The sequence below is a fragment of the Aulonocara stuartgranti genome (genome assembly GCF_965226115.1).
Source record: "Aulonocara stuartgranti genome assembly, chromosome: 18".
NCBI classification, from domain to species: domain Eukaryota; kingdom Metazoa; phylum Chordata; class Actinopteri; order Cichliformes; family Cichlidae; genus Aulonocara; species Aulonocara stuartgranti.
In genome coordinates, this window is record NC_138954.1 from 33,465,083 (window position 1) to 33,481,781 (window position 16,699).

General features: G+C 40.8%; 1 protein-coding gene across 7 annotated transcripts in view; it reads left to right on the forward strand.

Moving 5' to 3' along the window:
- Positions 1–16,699, forward strand: part of astn1 (astrotactin 1) — a 488,070-nt gene that overhangs the window by 439,819 nt on the left and 31,552 nt on the right. The gene's annotated exons all lie outside the window — the stretch shown is intronic.

Here is a 16,699-nt window from a genome sequence, read left to right on the forward strand (position 1 = left end):
AAAACTCAGTTCACAAATACGCATTTGATTTACCAATTTAAAATATTTATGACCACAATTTGAGCCCGTACTAAAGTGACTCCCATTATCACCGTTAACTTTTCTATTATTGCAGATACTTGTCCTGCACATCTGGGAGACAGGCTGTGGCCTTGGTGTTGAGTTCATTTCATTACTAATTTGTTGTTGGCTTTGGTCGTTGCTCTTTTGCTTTTTCTCTGATTTCCAAGAACCCTGAAGAGCTGCTCCGTTAAAGTATAAAGATACACGTGGCCATACTAGACTCCATATTTTAAATCTTAGTGTTTTGGCCACTGCCATGTTGGTTTTTTAGAGCCTTATATGGAGTGTCAAGTTATTAGCAAAGGCTAGCTAATTAGCAAGCTGCACAGAGATTCGGAGTATATCCTAAGGTTTATGTTGTTTTGTAGTTATGTGACAGCATGTTTCACGTCATGAGTGTCAAGAAAGTAAGGTAACGAGCAGTGGAATTCATTTTTTTAACAGTAACAACCCCAACACTGCACTTATCGGCCAATTAGTGCTAAGTAAAAGTCTATTAAAATAGTTTAAATTGACAAAACCAAGGCACAAACTAGCAAGCCATGTTAGTCAGATCCAGGAGGATAAGATGTAAAATTAACATGAGATTCTGTGGGGAGCTGATAGACTTCTGGAGGCACTGTGTGGCTTCCTCAGCACTGGCTTCACTTCTCAACTCCTGAAGTTGCCCCTCAGTCCACAGGTGTCTGTATAGTTTCCAGTCGGACTGACTGAGTTGTGTGGCAGAGAAGGACCCACTCACACGGTGTTGCAGGTTGTCATGTGTTTATGGCTAAGTGTTTTTGGACACATTTTACTCTGGCAGCTTTTCAGCTGCGTTCCCTGCTCAGCACAGCACACCGCTCTCCTCCACTGGTCTCAGCAACATCCTCAAAAAGGGAGACACAATTAGACGATGGAGGTCAGGTGTGTCAGTCAGCCCCTGAACCCAGTACTCCACCCCTCCCCTGCAACCAAACCCCGCCATATAGTTTCTTCATTTGTAACCATCAGATTTCTTTTTTCTAATTTGTTGATGCTGATCACTGCATAGTGACAAACTTGTGTTGTGACAGCTCTAAGCCTAAACTTGTTTGATTTTTGCCTAACACTGAAGTGCATGAGAAGTGTTAAGCAGGAAGAGACAAGCTGAAATCCTCTCTGATGCCGTACAGATAGGAGGAGGATGCAAAGAGAGACTGTGATTTCATATTGAAAAAAGCTGCCGGGAGCTATGCAGGCTTCTCCACCCACTGGAAAAGAAGCGCTAAATCTCAACAGCAAAACTCAAAAGCGGTTTGACTCCTCAACATATTTGAACCCTTTCACCTCCTTCACACTCAGCAGGCGCATAGAAGCTAACGTATAGGGTCGGGGGATTACAGAGTTTACTGAGATCAAATTCCATATCTTCGGGGCATTTAAGTTGTCAAAACTTTTAACGGCTCCCTCGCGCTGCCATTTGGACTCTCCGATGTGTGAAATTGCCCCGCGCTGCTCTAATTGCACTAAATGAAAGCTATCCAGATCTGGTTGTTGTGGCTTGGCTGTGTTAAGAAAAACACATACGTAATGTTTTATCACAGCTTGCCACCTATGCATCTCATCTTTAATGGATGATTGATTGCTTGGGAGGACACACCCTGATGCGAACACGACTGAAAAGGGTGCCTGGGTGTGGATGTGGAGTTCAGGAGAGCAGAGTGAGAGCAGGGGAGACAGGCAAACTGAAAGATGGAGAGATCTGGAGAGCCCTCTCTGCACGGCGTGGTTTTTATTTCAGCTGTCAGTCTTCTGTCATCTCCGAGAATACATCTCACACGATCTGATGTTCAATTCTTCACAGATCTCTTCTTGGCTGCCTCTACTTTCCTCTTCTGTTTTTTCCTACCAGCTCCCTCATCTTTCCTCTCATCTCCTGACCCCTCCTGTTCCGTTACTTTTCTCTTCTTAACTCTTCTCATTTAATCTTTATTCTAACCACTACCTTTTTCTTATCCTTGCCTCTTTGCTTTCAGGTTTCCAGGGGAAAAAAGAGAGGAGAGGAGGCCAGGGATGGGGCCTCCTTTTTTTATACCAGACTCATATTTCTTGCTTTTATTTTATCTTTATAATCTTCTCCTCCTTAGTCTTTGTTTTTTTCAAAGCGCATCCAGAGGGTAAACCATGGGTCAAACTAAACAACTATCTCATTAGTAAAACCTTTTCAAGCAACCATAGTTAACCTACTGCACTATAATGTACCATAATGTCTAAGTCACAGCTCTCTTATGACAAAGGAATAGTAAAACAGCTCCTCATCACGTGCAGGCTGTATTTACTGCGATAGGTTTTACAGCATGATAAATTAGGAGTTATGATGGATGCATTACAGTATCTTTGCACCATCTTTAATGATACTTTAACAGGCTTTGATATAACTGTGTAATGTGGCATTATAGATCATATTGAATCCCTGTTCTAAATAAGTGACAATGGAAATCCATCAGTGGTAATACAGAGACCTGCTTTACGCAGTCGTGGGCGTATATCCGCAGAATATAGTTTAATAAATAAAAGGCTTGCCAGTTCTGGTGAATGTAATGATGCTCAAACTTTTAATACTGTACAGCTTAAATGAACACCATCAGCCCTCTGGAGACAAATAGATCTGCTGTGTTCCAGTAGTTTGCTAATTTTGCTGTTTTTCTGCCATCGTTCCTGTTTCCCCAGGTTTCCCTGTTAAAACTAAATAAGATATTATCAAATCAGGACCAAATGTTGGACTAAGAGAATCTAATGAACAAGAAGGCAGTGGCTATCTTGACATAGATAATGTGTTTTGGGAATTTTCTCTCTATTCCTGCCTGTCCCTGTTACTCTGTCAAACGCATCACCTCCTGTGGGTGGTGGATAAGGAAAGTTAAATTGCTACATGAAAGGGAGAATTATTTTAAAAGGTATTAACCAATTGCTCGCATATTGGATTTGCATGTTAACACGGTATGAGTCATTTGTTTTCACACTGGTAATGCTGCTCTTGGAAAACCCTTCATGCTACTTCAATGGATGTAATAATATTTCATCCCTGAAGTTAATCCTCAAATGTCTTGCATGATAAATTCCAGAAGGACGGTGAAAGCAGAACATCCATTTATGGGAAAAGATCTGCAAAGACAGTACTGCTCATCTGTGCTGGAAACAAAAAAGATGACCACTTGCTTTCTCGGAATGCACAGCAGAAACAGATGTTTGCTACAAAACATCTTTTAAGCTGCGGTCTTTATCTATGAAGCACAGACCCGCTGACAGATGCACGGTTGCATTTGCTGTCCTGTAATACCGATAAATCTACACACAGTACATACAGCTGATGATCAAGAGAGTCCAGGTCTCGACTCGATGTTGAGCTGACAACACACTGTTTGTGCGGTAATCTCTTTCTTAACAAGCTTCAGGCACACAAGGTGAGATCATAGCGAAAGCGCACACATACGCTCACGCATATGCACGGTCCCAAGCAGATGTTTGCAAATAGGAAGTCTGCTTTAAGTCAGAGCACCACTCGGCTGGATCGGTCTCGCTGTGAAAACAAACATCCCCTGAGCTGGAAGCAATCCAATGATCTGACGGCTTTGATCACCCGGCGAATGAGAGGTTTGCTTAGGGTCAGTGGAACTCGGTATCCCCTCAGCAAACACATTACTCACCTGTTTACGTCATACACTTACACACAGACAAACAGGCCGACCGGAACATGTGTGCCTTATCCCCAGACCAAAATTGGGAAGAGCTTCCTCTTAGCGCTGGCAATTTCCTCAGAGCTGCCACTGCTTGACCTTTCCCACCTGCTTTCTCTTTACTGATAACACTGCAGCACGGCGCCATCCAAGTCAGGCCGGTCATTTCATGGGTAGCTGGGTGTAAATTACAATCCATTCGTCAACATGTTTAATGTAGTTTGCATGCTTGGCTTTACCCAACACCTCACTCCTTTAACTGTATGTCCAAAACTTGCCTTGGAAAAGCTTGAGCGCAGAAGGACGAACAAAAAATAATAATTTGAGGATGTTTTGAAAAAGAGCCCACTTCACCCTCACTCCACATGAAGGTTGAGTCTTACAGTTTACCCAATGATTTGATCCAACTCACCGCAGATGGTCATCACTTGACAGCTCTACACTTCTCTGTATTTGGGTGCCCGGCATAAAAACACTTGAGGCTTGGTGTTAACTGCAAAGTTCCTCATCGGTCTTTGATCTGGCAACTTCCTAGCACGCACACTTGTGAAACACCACATAAGTGAAGACGGTGTCGGTAAGTCCGCGCCTGGTATCTGGATCAATAATAAATACCGTTTGATTTTAAAATTCCATTCACTTTATCTTTTCCAACATAAGCATCAGTGTCTCCCTGTGGGTTTCAAATTGAACCCCACCCAGGGATTCCAGCAAGGCTGGCTTCTCTGAATTCATGTTCAACATAGAAACAGATGGGACTTGGAGCTTTCTGCTCTAAAACAAGCAAGATTCCTATAGTACTCAAGAGCAAACATCCAAACATTATAAAACAGCTTCTTACCTTGGATAAAAGGTGGGATGGAGAGATTCTTTCATGCTAATCTTGCTTTCCTGACGTCATCTGTAAAGGACCATAAAGAGTTTCCTTCTTAACTGCAAAGTCACAAAGTTGGAGAAGTAAATGTTTAGTTGATAATTAGCAAAAGCTGTGGCTCAACTGTTCAACACGATGCAGTGTTAAAACCACTCTGCCTCATCACAGCAGCAGATTACTACTGACGTGTTTAAAAAAAGCTTTACTGTGAGAGTGAAATGAATTTAAAAAGCCTTCAGTGGGATAAAAGACACACTATCTAATCTCTGACTAGCTCTCACCAGAATCCTGTTTCGTATGCTGGATTAGGATGTAGGGCCATACGCTTCTTTTCATGAAGGCATTGCTGAACTAACCAGTCACAGTGTCCTACTGATTTAACCTTAAGGAGAGCTGCTGTACAAGATTTCATTAGATACGCTTTGATTAAAAAGCATATGCAATTCTAGAGGCATTATAAAGACGCACATTTTTTATGTCAGAAGCTCCACTGATAAGTCAGAGTCTCTGCCAAACGGACATGGGATTAATGATAGACAGTTTGGTGATTGTGTTCAATTCATTTTCCATGTGGATTTGTGGTTCTTCGTGTAATTATAGAGTGCAAGAGTGCAGAGTGTGTATGGAGTTAATACCTACAGTACTTGCAAATGGACAGCAGAGTGCACTGTGCTTGTGTGGTTTGGAAAAATAAGGCCTTTTACTGCATTTACCTCAAGTGGTGCCACAGTTTGAATGGACTCAATTGCTGCAGATTTACATGTCTACACAGTCACATTGCTTGTTTTTCTCACCAGTAACTCCGTTTAGCACAACTAAAGTGAGTCAATTAAAAGTCTGAAGATATTCTTAGAAGTTTTGAGACAAAGAGAGGTGAGGCTGAGATGGTTTGGGCATATGCAAAGGAGAGATGGTGGATATATTGGACAAAGAATGTTGAATATGAAGCCGCCTGGAGGAAACGAGGAAGACCTCAGAGGAGATTGATGGATTTTCTGTTATTTTTGTTTCATTACATTTGTAGTGTGATTGGCATTGCTTACTCTCTTACCATAGTGCGTTACTGGCTGGTTCAATAAAGATCACCTACAATAATATAGAGAAAAGCCCAGTCAGAGACCCACTATGAGCAAACACTTGGCAACAGTGGGAAGGAAAAACTCCCTTTTAACAAGAAGGAACCTGGGAGGAGCAGCCATCTGCCACAACCCACTGGGGGTGAGACAGGACACAAGGCACACTGTGGAAGAAAGCCATCATGGGAAATCCCCCAGCACCCTAATCCTGTTACAACGCGACTAAGGGAGCCAGAGATTTATAATAATTAATGATTTAATTAGAATCAAATGCATTAATTGTGTTAATTCAATTATTAAACTAGAATAAGATAAACTCAAGATGTCCCATCAGTGTCTGTCAACAATGTTTCATAACACTTGATTATTTTCTCAATGGTCTTGGTACCTAATTGTTAGTTTTGCAAGTGAAGTTCCAGGTATTGTAACCCTGTAAGCTTATTTGTAACATAAGAGGATTCGATGCTGAACTTCAGTGCCTTTTTTACAGGTTTTTTAAAATTATTTTCTTTACGACTATTGTAATGCATAATGTAACCATTGTCCTTTTTTTTTTATTCTACCAGTTTTCTGCAGTCACCCCAGAAAAATCAATGCTTGAAGGCCACAGTAGGATGAAAATGATCATGAAACTGCAGGACACTGATTTAACCTTTATGTTATGTTAACCTTGCTTTTATAGACCAATAATCAGAACGCAGCAAGATGGCAACCAGCTGAGTCAAGTTCCCTATTGCAAAGAGACGTGACACAAAGACTTGCACCCAGCAACGCAACTTGTCAGCAAACTGTGTTTATAAATTTTAAAGCAGTTAATTGCAAACTTTTGCAATTCTCAGAAAGAATGTAGTCAGTCAGTATCAGACTACAACTGTTTAGAGACAGGTTGCCAACTACATTGGTCGCCCAAAGTTTGAGGGTGTTTTATGCTCAACCATTGGGTTACAACAGATGCTTGAGTTGTAGACCTGAAACACCGACTGTGTGTGAGGAAAGTGAGCTAAATGAAATATTTTGAGCCTATCCCACCTTTGACAGGAGAGACAGCTGACGCCACACTGCAACCCTGAATTGGATAACTGGAAGAAGATGGATGGAAATGAAAATAGCACGGATAGAAAGTAAAAACATTCTCTGCGTTGCTTCTGAACATTTCTCCTGTTTACAGAGCTAGCTGCATTTTAATCAGCAGCGGGGTCTTCACTGTCTAATGTAGCTGAACCCAGCAGTCACATAAAACAGTCATTAAGACAGAAAATAGTCGGTGTTCTGAAGCCTCAGTGAAATGAAAAAAGTTCACACCAAAAAGCAAATGTTGCCCTCGATGAATTATTTACTTTTATTTATTTCTTAATTTTTGGCAAGTTCATAAAAAAGTGGGAAATCTGCGTGATCTGGATGACACAGCATCAGGATTCAGCTTCGCTAAACACGCAAGGAAGTAAAGCATTTGGCGCAAATCGGCGTGGATTGACACATTCGTCAACATAGAAGCATATCCGTTGCGTGAGACAAACACCTGATGGACAGCCTGGATACTGAAGCACTTAAAAATGTCGTCAGCACGAACTGTCCATAAGAGACGGCAGTTCTCTCGAGACAAACTGGAAAGAGAAAGATTTGGACTTGGAGAAGCTAAACAAGCCAAAAAACCCTCCATATAAACCACATATAAAGCAATGATGAGTGAACATGCAATGACAGGAATGACACGCATGGAGCCTTTACTTAAGAACTCCTGTTGTGTTGTTGCTAGGCGCATCCGCCCTAATCCAAGGTGTTCCATTCTTTTATTGATTCGGCCAAATCGAGTTTTAGCGTGCAAAGCCCTCTCACGGTAACTGCTATCAATTTGGTCAACCTCACTTCTATCAAATTATAAAACAATTTATCACCCCTTTGTAGATACAAATTACACCGCTGTGACGCAAATGCAGCTTTGCAGCATACATATCAAACACAAATTGAGAGAAGGCAGAAACAATTTGGAGAGCTGTTCCTCCTTTTTTTTCTTCAACATGAGGCGGTTTATATAATTAAGCCTTCAGCCGGTCCCATACTCTTCAACCTCATCTTCCTCTTTCTGTTCTGTTTATTTAACAATTACCCCTTTATCTTCAATGAAATGCTGGTCTTTAGAAGTTACAAACAGTCCCGTGCATCCAGCCAATCTCCACGGTCTGGTAGTGGTTGTGACCGCCGCTGGAGTGCCAAAAAATAAAAATGAAGGGCCCGTCAAAGATCAGATTTTGTTGTGTTGTCGGCCGCTTTTCCTTTTATCCAACGGAAAGGTAGATGACCGAGTCCAGATGTTATTTGTTAAGGGTGTTGCTGCCAGTTGTGTTGGTGTGGCTGCCAGCTGCCAATTACAGCTAGTTACAAGGAAGCTGTCTGCTTTAACAGAAGTGGATGAAATTCCAGACAGCCCTTAGTGAAACCTGTTATAGGGTGGAGAAAGGATCTCATTTGAGTCTTTACCTTTACAGGCAGAACCTGTGTGTGTTTGTGTGCACATATGTGTTCTTTCCATGGGCTTCAGGGTCTCACGTGTCTCTCTATAAACCTGACAAGGCCGATCAGCAAGCACTCCAGCGGGTGGTGAAAGAAGCTGGCAGAATTATTGGAACAAGTCTGCCAGAGATCAGTAATATCTTCCCCACTCGCTGTCTGAGGAGGGTGCACAGTATCCTGCGGGACCAACATCACCCTGCGCGCCACCTTTTCCATCTGCTGCCCTCAGGGAGAAGGTACAGGTCTATACAGGCCAGAACATCCAGACTGGCCAACAGCCTGTATCCACAGGCTGTGAGGCTCCTGAACTCTCTGCCCCCCTCTCACGGACAATAACCATATCCAACTTCTTAATAGCAATGAACTGGTCTGCATTGGTGCATCATATCTTTATTCTCTTCCCCCCCCCCTGCCCCCCCCCCCCCCTCTTTCTTAAATAGATAACTATCATATCTGATATCATATCTCACAGTACAATAATATTGAATGGGTTGCATTGTTGTATTTTGTCATGTTTCTCAGGTCTTTGTCTGAATTTCTACGAACATTATTGCTAAGGATTGTCTTATTGCATTGGAGTCACACTGGGTTAAATATGTACACTTGGGTTTTAAGGGGTATTTATTATTTTCTTCTTTTTTTTGGGTTGTATGGAAGCCCCAAACGCAATTTCATTGTTCTTGACAATGACAATAAATAAATAAATACTAATACTAAATACTAAATACATACTTCACATTAACTATCACGGCACATTTTAAATATCATTTCAGTTGAAGCAAGTTGCTTCCACAGCTCCACAGTCACATGCCGCACGAGTCACTGGCTCTACTTCGACTTGTGAATGAAGCATCCCAAAAGAAATCTACACTTTTTGGCTTTATAAAGAAGTATTACTGTTGAAAATACACTTGCATCTTTTTGCTTATGAATTGAGGTAATTGGTATTACTTCAGTAATACACTTAGTACTGCAGAGTTGCAACAGTTGAAATAGTAGTCCTAGATTTGATCAAGCCTAATCGTGATGGCTTTGTTCCACTTTACGTGCTCAAAATCAAAATCTGTTAGCACAGACTCAATCTAGCTGCTGCTCCTTTAGCCATACGCGCGATTCGGAGCTACTAAATCCAGATAGGCAGTGAAAGCTGCAACATACTTTTTATACTTACAGTATTTCTTTCTCACTGGATCAAACTGATAGGAAATATCAGGTTGAATTAAGCTAATGTTATAAGCCACAAGCAGGCTGTTTTTTATTTTGGAGTCAGAGCAGCATTATATGATGCAAAATTTAACAGAACCTAACATGCAGAATTTCATGAAACGTGGCAGAGAGGTTTAGCAGGGTTAAAGAGAGACCAGCTAAATCTTGGTGCAAATCTGGTTCACTTTCATTAGGACTTCTAAATAAGTCAGTCGTTGCTATTTGCTGCCAGGTGCCCTTCTAGTTTTCAGATCAAACTATCTGATGTTTGACAGACATTAAGTTTCCACAGTGAAAAAATTATCAAGCACCTGTCCTTTCCATTAAGAAGCAGAGAAAAACAGCCGTGGATTGGCTGCATAGGTCTACACACACATACACACACTTGCACACTAAGGGTCCAGGCCTGCAGAACTGAACTGATGACAGCAGGCATGACTTCAAAAGGTGAGACATCCCATAACTCACATCATTCTCCTGGCAAACCTTGATTTTTCCAGCCAATCATACTCTAAGAATGATGAGTAAACAATTCCAGCTGAATGACAAGTTTCTCAGAGCACCTTGATTAGATCTAAAACTGGTTCTTTGGAATCTGCATGCAGCGTGCACGGTGACTCTACTTGACCTACGAAGCCGCACCTAAAGTGTCCTGTGTCGATGGCTCTCCGTGTGGATGTTCGTGCTGTAAATTTGCACCTGAGTGGAAGGTCTACCAAAAAAATCCAACTTTACTCAAATGATCACTGCGATCATAGAAACGTATTTGAAAAGACAGCAAACACAGAATTTGTGCCACTGCCAAAACCTTTAGCCATGACGGTAGTTTTCCATTCATGTTTCATTCATCCATTCAGCGGATCCATGTCCCTGGGTGTATATGTAAAATAATCAGCAATAAAACAGAAGATATATTTTATCCAAAGATTGGTGAGATTACTGTATTACAGAAGTAGCTAGCACATGAAAAACTATGTAGCCAAAGAAAATCAGATCTAAGAATACAAACAGAATCGCTCAGGAAGGTAAAAAAAAGTCAAGAAATCAGATGTAATGCAATATGATGTGGAGCTTAATATGCAAAAATCAAACAAATAACCACGGCACCATGTGGCAGCCACGCTGAAGCAGATGTTAGAGAAAGTATTCAGCTCTAGTCATCATACTCTAAGAATGTTGCAGACCCACCTGCAGAGGGTGGCGCACAGTTGGCGATGGATAATCCACTTATTATCCATCGCTATTCACCACAGCCACGGTTGTTTGATTCACCTCTGTGGCGTCTGATGGATACAGCAGAGGAACAGTAAGTAACGTGGATGAAGTGTCAGGGCCACAGAAGTCTTCCTTCACAGTTGCACAACTACTACTAATAATGTTAATATTCCATTTATATATACTTGCATACTCACTACTGAGAAACTCTCCCGCAGTGTCTGTTTACAACCTTTGCTGTGTATTCAGGAACTACCGAGCTATAATTTCTTGTTTCAGGCTGATTTAGTGATTTTGCTAAATAGACAAATTTACAGCCCTTCCCAGCTGAACCTTAAACCGTCTATCAATGTCATCCTAGGATAAGCTGGTTGGCCTTCTCTACAAATAAAATGCAGGCTCATGTTTCTCAGATACTGGGAAATAAACGCTGTTGAGAGACAATACATCAATGCATTGTGAAAAATCAGAGTTGACACAAATGTGCGCGATTTCTCTTCTTGCCAGCAGCTTCTTTTGTTTTATATTTCTGTGACAGCCATAAATCTTTGTATATCCATGTTCCAATTTTTATTTGAAGCATCATTCACCTCCTGTTTTGGCACAATTTGTAACCTATTACTTATAGCGAAGGCATATTTCTCTTTATTCCACTTTTTATTGCACCAAATGTTGAGCAACGCAGACTTTAAGGACTGTGATTGACAACTGCTTTGGAAAGTGTTCCACAGTGGAAATTGGCTCTTCTTTATGTACTGTGCCTCATAGTAAATCAAAGATTTGCTCTCTTAAACTCAGGGAGTATTGCGGAGCTATTCGCAGAATGTTGAATCATAATAACCCTGGAGCAAACAGGTTTGCAGCCTAGGAGGAAACTTTAATGAAATTGCTCAGGACTCACGCTAATAGATCAGATAATGAGCTAATATCATGTAAAATGGTTTTCACGTACACTTTCCCGTACTTAGTTTCATAGTGGCCGAGCCAGCAGTTCTCCAGCATCCAGAATCAGTTTCATCTTCATCTGTCAGCAATCATTTTGTTTCTGTGTACATTTTTATTCCTATTGTGTTGAGTCATGTCCATAAATGCCATGGCAGCACACAGTGTTACCGCTCTCCTTTGACTGAGGCATTTGTTATAGATAATTTAGGTGCACGTTTTGTTCTTTTGGCCTGCAGGCCACCCACTTCATGCATTGCTGTCATCATGACAGTGCACCGTGGGGTTCCCAAAAACTGGGCTGTATCTATTGGGCTGCAGTTCTGCTGCTTCAGGTGGTAAACTGGCAGGACGGCCACAACTCAGAGGGAAAGATTGGGTAAAAAGTAAATGGCAGTGCTTCAACCCACATCTTGTGTGTCTCAGTCCAAAGCTAATTCAAAGTGTCTATGGCATTTTCATACTTTCAGACGTTCATGTCACCACCAGCTCTGAGTTTTAATGAGCTTTTGTCTTTTGTGTGAGCAAAGGTGTGTTAAAGGATTCATGAACTGTTGGCTCGGATCAGGTCTCCTCCTCCTGCACAACTTTACAACATGTGAGAACGGCAGTTTGGGAGTAAGAGTAGACAGGGATCTGAGGACGTGAGAATGGATCACCAGTACGGACTTGGCTAGTAATTTTCCAATCACAGGAGACTGACACTGCCAAAGGCACCTTGAGATCAGTGATTGAGTTGAGGCCAAATGTGCAACATAGTTCAAAGGAACACTATGTTTTCTAGACTAGAATCATTCCTATTTATCACAACGTGGGGTCCTAGAGTTTGGAAATACCTTTGTTCAACTTTGCTCTGAGCAGAGTCCAAAAAGTACAAGAAACATGAGCAGTGTGATGTTTCAGATGGGTTGTAAAGTATCAGTCAGTATAGCCAGTGTATCACTTTATTTGGGGCTAAAATTACAACTAGCCCATACACAGAGAAAAACCCAGCTTCTCACAACTTGTGTGTCGATCTCTTTTAATGAGACTGCTCTTACAGACGAGCATTGGACAGATACTGGCATTTTGAAGAAGAACTTCTTGTGGATAAAAAGGAGAACATTGTTATATTGTGACAGGGATTTTTGAATTATGTATCCTGTCATGATCACATTATTTCTCAATGTAATTATCTCAACTAAATAAGTACTGGTTTAATAAGATTTACTAAGGAGACTTTTTAAGAAATTCTCATTTGTGTTTTCCCTGGATAGGATTTCCTTGGTGGACCACAGCGGTGGGATATATCCTGTTATCTGCATTTTCGGGATGGTGCACCTGCTATAAACCTACAACTCTGTAGCTGTTTATCTACTCGCATTCCCTCTAATTCAGACATCCAAAATGAAACACTGGAGGAATGATTGGCTGAAGTGCTGAAATTTATCATGACTGGACTTGGTTTCAAGTGGTGAACTTGATACAAACAATAACAGCTGTTTTCTACACCGACGTAACATTTTGTAAGCACTTTTAACAGCTGGGGAACTGTCACAAGCAACAGGTTCTCAGTTCAACACAACTTTAACAACTTTGCCAAGCTAACGGGATTTAAGATGCTGCTCGAAGAACACCAGCGGCTGAGTTTGTGTTCTTCCACAATTTGAAGTTTTGCTTTCATCGTGTTTGTTAAGTTTAGTTAAGTTTAGTTGTATTTGAAAGCTACGTGTTCTAGGATATGAATGAAATTTTATTTATAAAGCACCAAATAACAACAGTCACCTTAAGACTTTTTATAGTCTAAGGCAAAGACCCAACGATAACAGAGAGAAAACAGAACTAAAGAGGATTTGAAATGAATACAGTAAAAGTTTTGGTTTGTAGGCCAAATGTCAGAACAAGACTCAGAGTGTGATTCACTCTGAGTCTCTCCTTTTTAGCATCTACATGGGTGTTAAGATAAACAAGTAGAATTATAGTATCTGAACTGACGACTATCTATCACCAGGCGGATGATAAATAAGAAGCCTGAGTCTGACAGAAGACTTTCGGATGAAATAAAATGTTGTCTTGGTCCTTGGTTGATTAATAAGCTAGAGTGGAAGATTGCTGCTACTCCTCCTCCTCAGCCTGTGACTCTGACTCCGGTGTTGACCTTAACAGGTGACTATTGGTTATAAATAACATCTTACACAATGATCTATGGGGTTGTTTTCTGTGGGAGTGCAGACTTGTTATGATGGATGGCTAATTCTGAGAATTCATATTAATATGGTATTGTCTGGTTATATCAGAAATCTTCTTTCAGTATTTGATCCATATATTTAGCACTTTTTAAGATAGAGCCTCTTTTAATGTGTCTAAAATGTCTTTGCTATGTTTCTTCTTGCTGTAAAAAGCAAAGCAACTAAAAGGGGATGTAAACAGTACCGCCAGTGATATTCTTTCCATTTCTCCAGCCACTAAAAGGCAAACATGGATAAAAGTGAAAGTCACATTCAGTATTTTTTAATTTGAATGAAATGCATTTCAGTTATCCTCATAAATGCCTCCAGTATTAGACAGCTGTGGTAAACACAGCCTGTTTGTAGCACAGTAGTAAATCTCCACTGAATTATAATGTTTAGACAGACAGTAACTGTACATGAAGATTGATGTTGGATGCAGGTTCCCATTTAGAGCATTACTCGCACAGAGATTGAGAGAATTACTTCACATATTCTCGAGCTGCATCCTCCAGAGAAGGTTCAAACACTGTTTCCTTTTCATATGCCTCCTTACGGAGGAGACAGATATAGACCCACAGTGTCACTTTTCATTTACATCTCCAGCAGCGGTTATGTCTTTCGTTCAGTAAACCCCTGTTTTTCCTCCTGCTCTGTCTCAGTCTCACTTGTTTACTAGCTGGTGACACAGAGGAGGTTGACATAGATGGCCACCTTTGAGCACCTGTCATTCACACATACACATATTTTCACACGCAGAGGTGAGGTTGTGTAAAGTACGCACAGGTGACCACTTCAGGGTGTCCATCACTTCACACACAAATATTGCATAAATAAACACAGACAGGGAGTGCTTGTGCCGAGGAGGGTCACCAGTGACCACCTCAGAGCACCCATTGCTTTACACGCCTGTGCATGCACACAGATTTGGGTTTTCCAAAGAGAGGGTTTTTCCTCTGTACAGTGAAACACATCCCAGAGGCCAAGGTGCACCATTAATGCACGCACTGCCAGCTAAACATAGATGAGGTGCTGAAGAAGAGGTGCTGGAGGTGGAGGAGGAGCAAGGGGCCAAAATTCAGAAGCAGTGTGTGAAGCACCAAGTACATCCCATTAGTCACCAGCTTGATTCAACACATCATTGTGGACCACTCTTCTTTACGATTATTGAGTTCATCGAGGTTTTCATCTATTCATTCGTTTAATAGGGTTGAGATTTAGACTTTGACTAGATCACTGCAAAACCCATTCTTTTCTTTTTCAGCCATTCTGTTGTTTTTTTGCTGCTCTGCTTGAGAACATCATCCTGTAGTTTGACACAGTTTTGGCAAAACCTAAGCTATTAGACAGATGGCCTCACAGTTCACTCTAGAATACTTTGGTATACAGAAGAACTCATGGTCGACTCAAGTTCAAGGTGCCCACCAACATGCTTGGCAGTTGGTATGAGGTGTTTGTGCTTTACCATTGTGCATTTTGGCTAAACATTTGCACTTTGTCTCCATCTAACCAAAAGACATTGTTCCAGAAGTCTTGGGTGTTGTTCAGCTACAACCTAATCGGTGCTGCCATGTTTGTTTTAGAGAGAAAACACACTCCTCGCAACCCTTCCAAACAAACCATACCTGTTCAGGTTTTTCATGAACTGAGACTTTGAACCCAAGACGTAGGTCTTTTTTATATTTACTCAGAGCATGTCCACCCCAGAGAAGACCGACTATATGTTGGATTCTTTTCATCTTGTGAATAATACATCTTACTGTAAAGCGATAGATTTCAATTGTTTGGAATTGGCCTTATAAATTTGATAGGTAGCAACTGTTGCTTCTCTAAGATACTTGCTGATGTCTTTTCTCCTTGGCATTGTGGTAACACAACACCTGAATGCTCCAAACCTGCAAACTGCCTCTGCTTTTAGAAGTGTTAACACTTGCTGATGATCAGTTAATACAGTGTTTGATTAGCAGGACCTGCTAAGAGGTTAGCCTCTTAAATGGAATCACAGACTGCTTCAGCATTTCGGCTTGCTTTTTGTTAAATAAATGATGGCATGATGTTGTTTATCAGAGGTTGTATGTTACCTAATCTTGAGACCTGATTGTGAGACTTTTTTTCAGGAGAGCACAGAAAGGGCTTACACAAAAAAGTGGGAGGTAGAGGTGGTAAAAGAAAACTTTTACCTAAAATGTTAGTGTTGAATGTGCTGAAAAAAAGTGGGTGGACGCTGAATGAATAATACTCCCTTCGCAGCATGCAGTGTCAAGGTGCCCTTGGACACCCATCTGCAACAGTAAAGTCACTGAATGGACTGCATGTTTACAGAAGTGTTGGCGTCACAAGGAACACCGTGTTCTTTTTGCCTTTCTGTAACACGGGGGGACCCAAATCCCAGTAGCTGCATTCAAATGTTAGTGAACATGCCTATTTTTCACTTCATAAAATCTAGCTCTCTCTTATATATATATATATATATATATATATATATATATATATATATATATATATTGTACTTCACGTGTATATTGCAGTGTAACAGTAAAATGCTCATCTGTTTTACATTTTGGGAAGGCGCAGCTGAAGCTGATATGAAGATGCATAATTCGGCCCTTTAAAAAGAGAACAGGTCAATTCTTTTGCTGTATAAATTAATTTAACCATTGAAAGTTGCACAAAACAGTTAAAAAGTTCACAATTAAAAAAAACACAACTGCCCTGAGATTAAAAATAAATAATGGGTCAACAATAATCGGATTTTGACAGTTTCAAATCAGAACTCAGTATTTATTTTGAGTGAATTTAAACAAATTATTTGCTGCCTTAAAAAAATAATGGCAGAATTGTAGCAGTAGAGAAACTAACACAAAAAGTAGTACTCTGACACATATTTTAGAGGGTTAATAGCGGGTT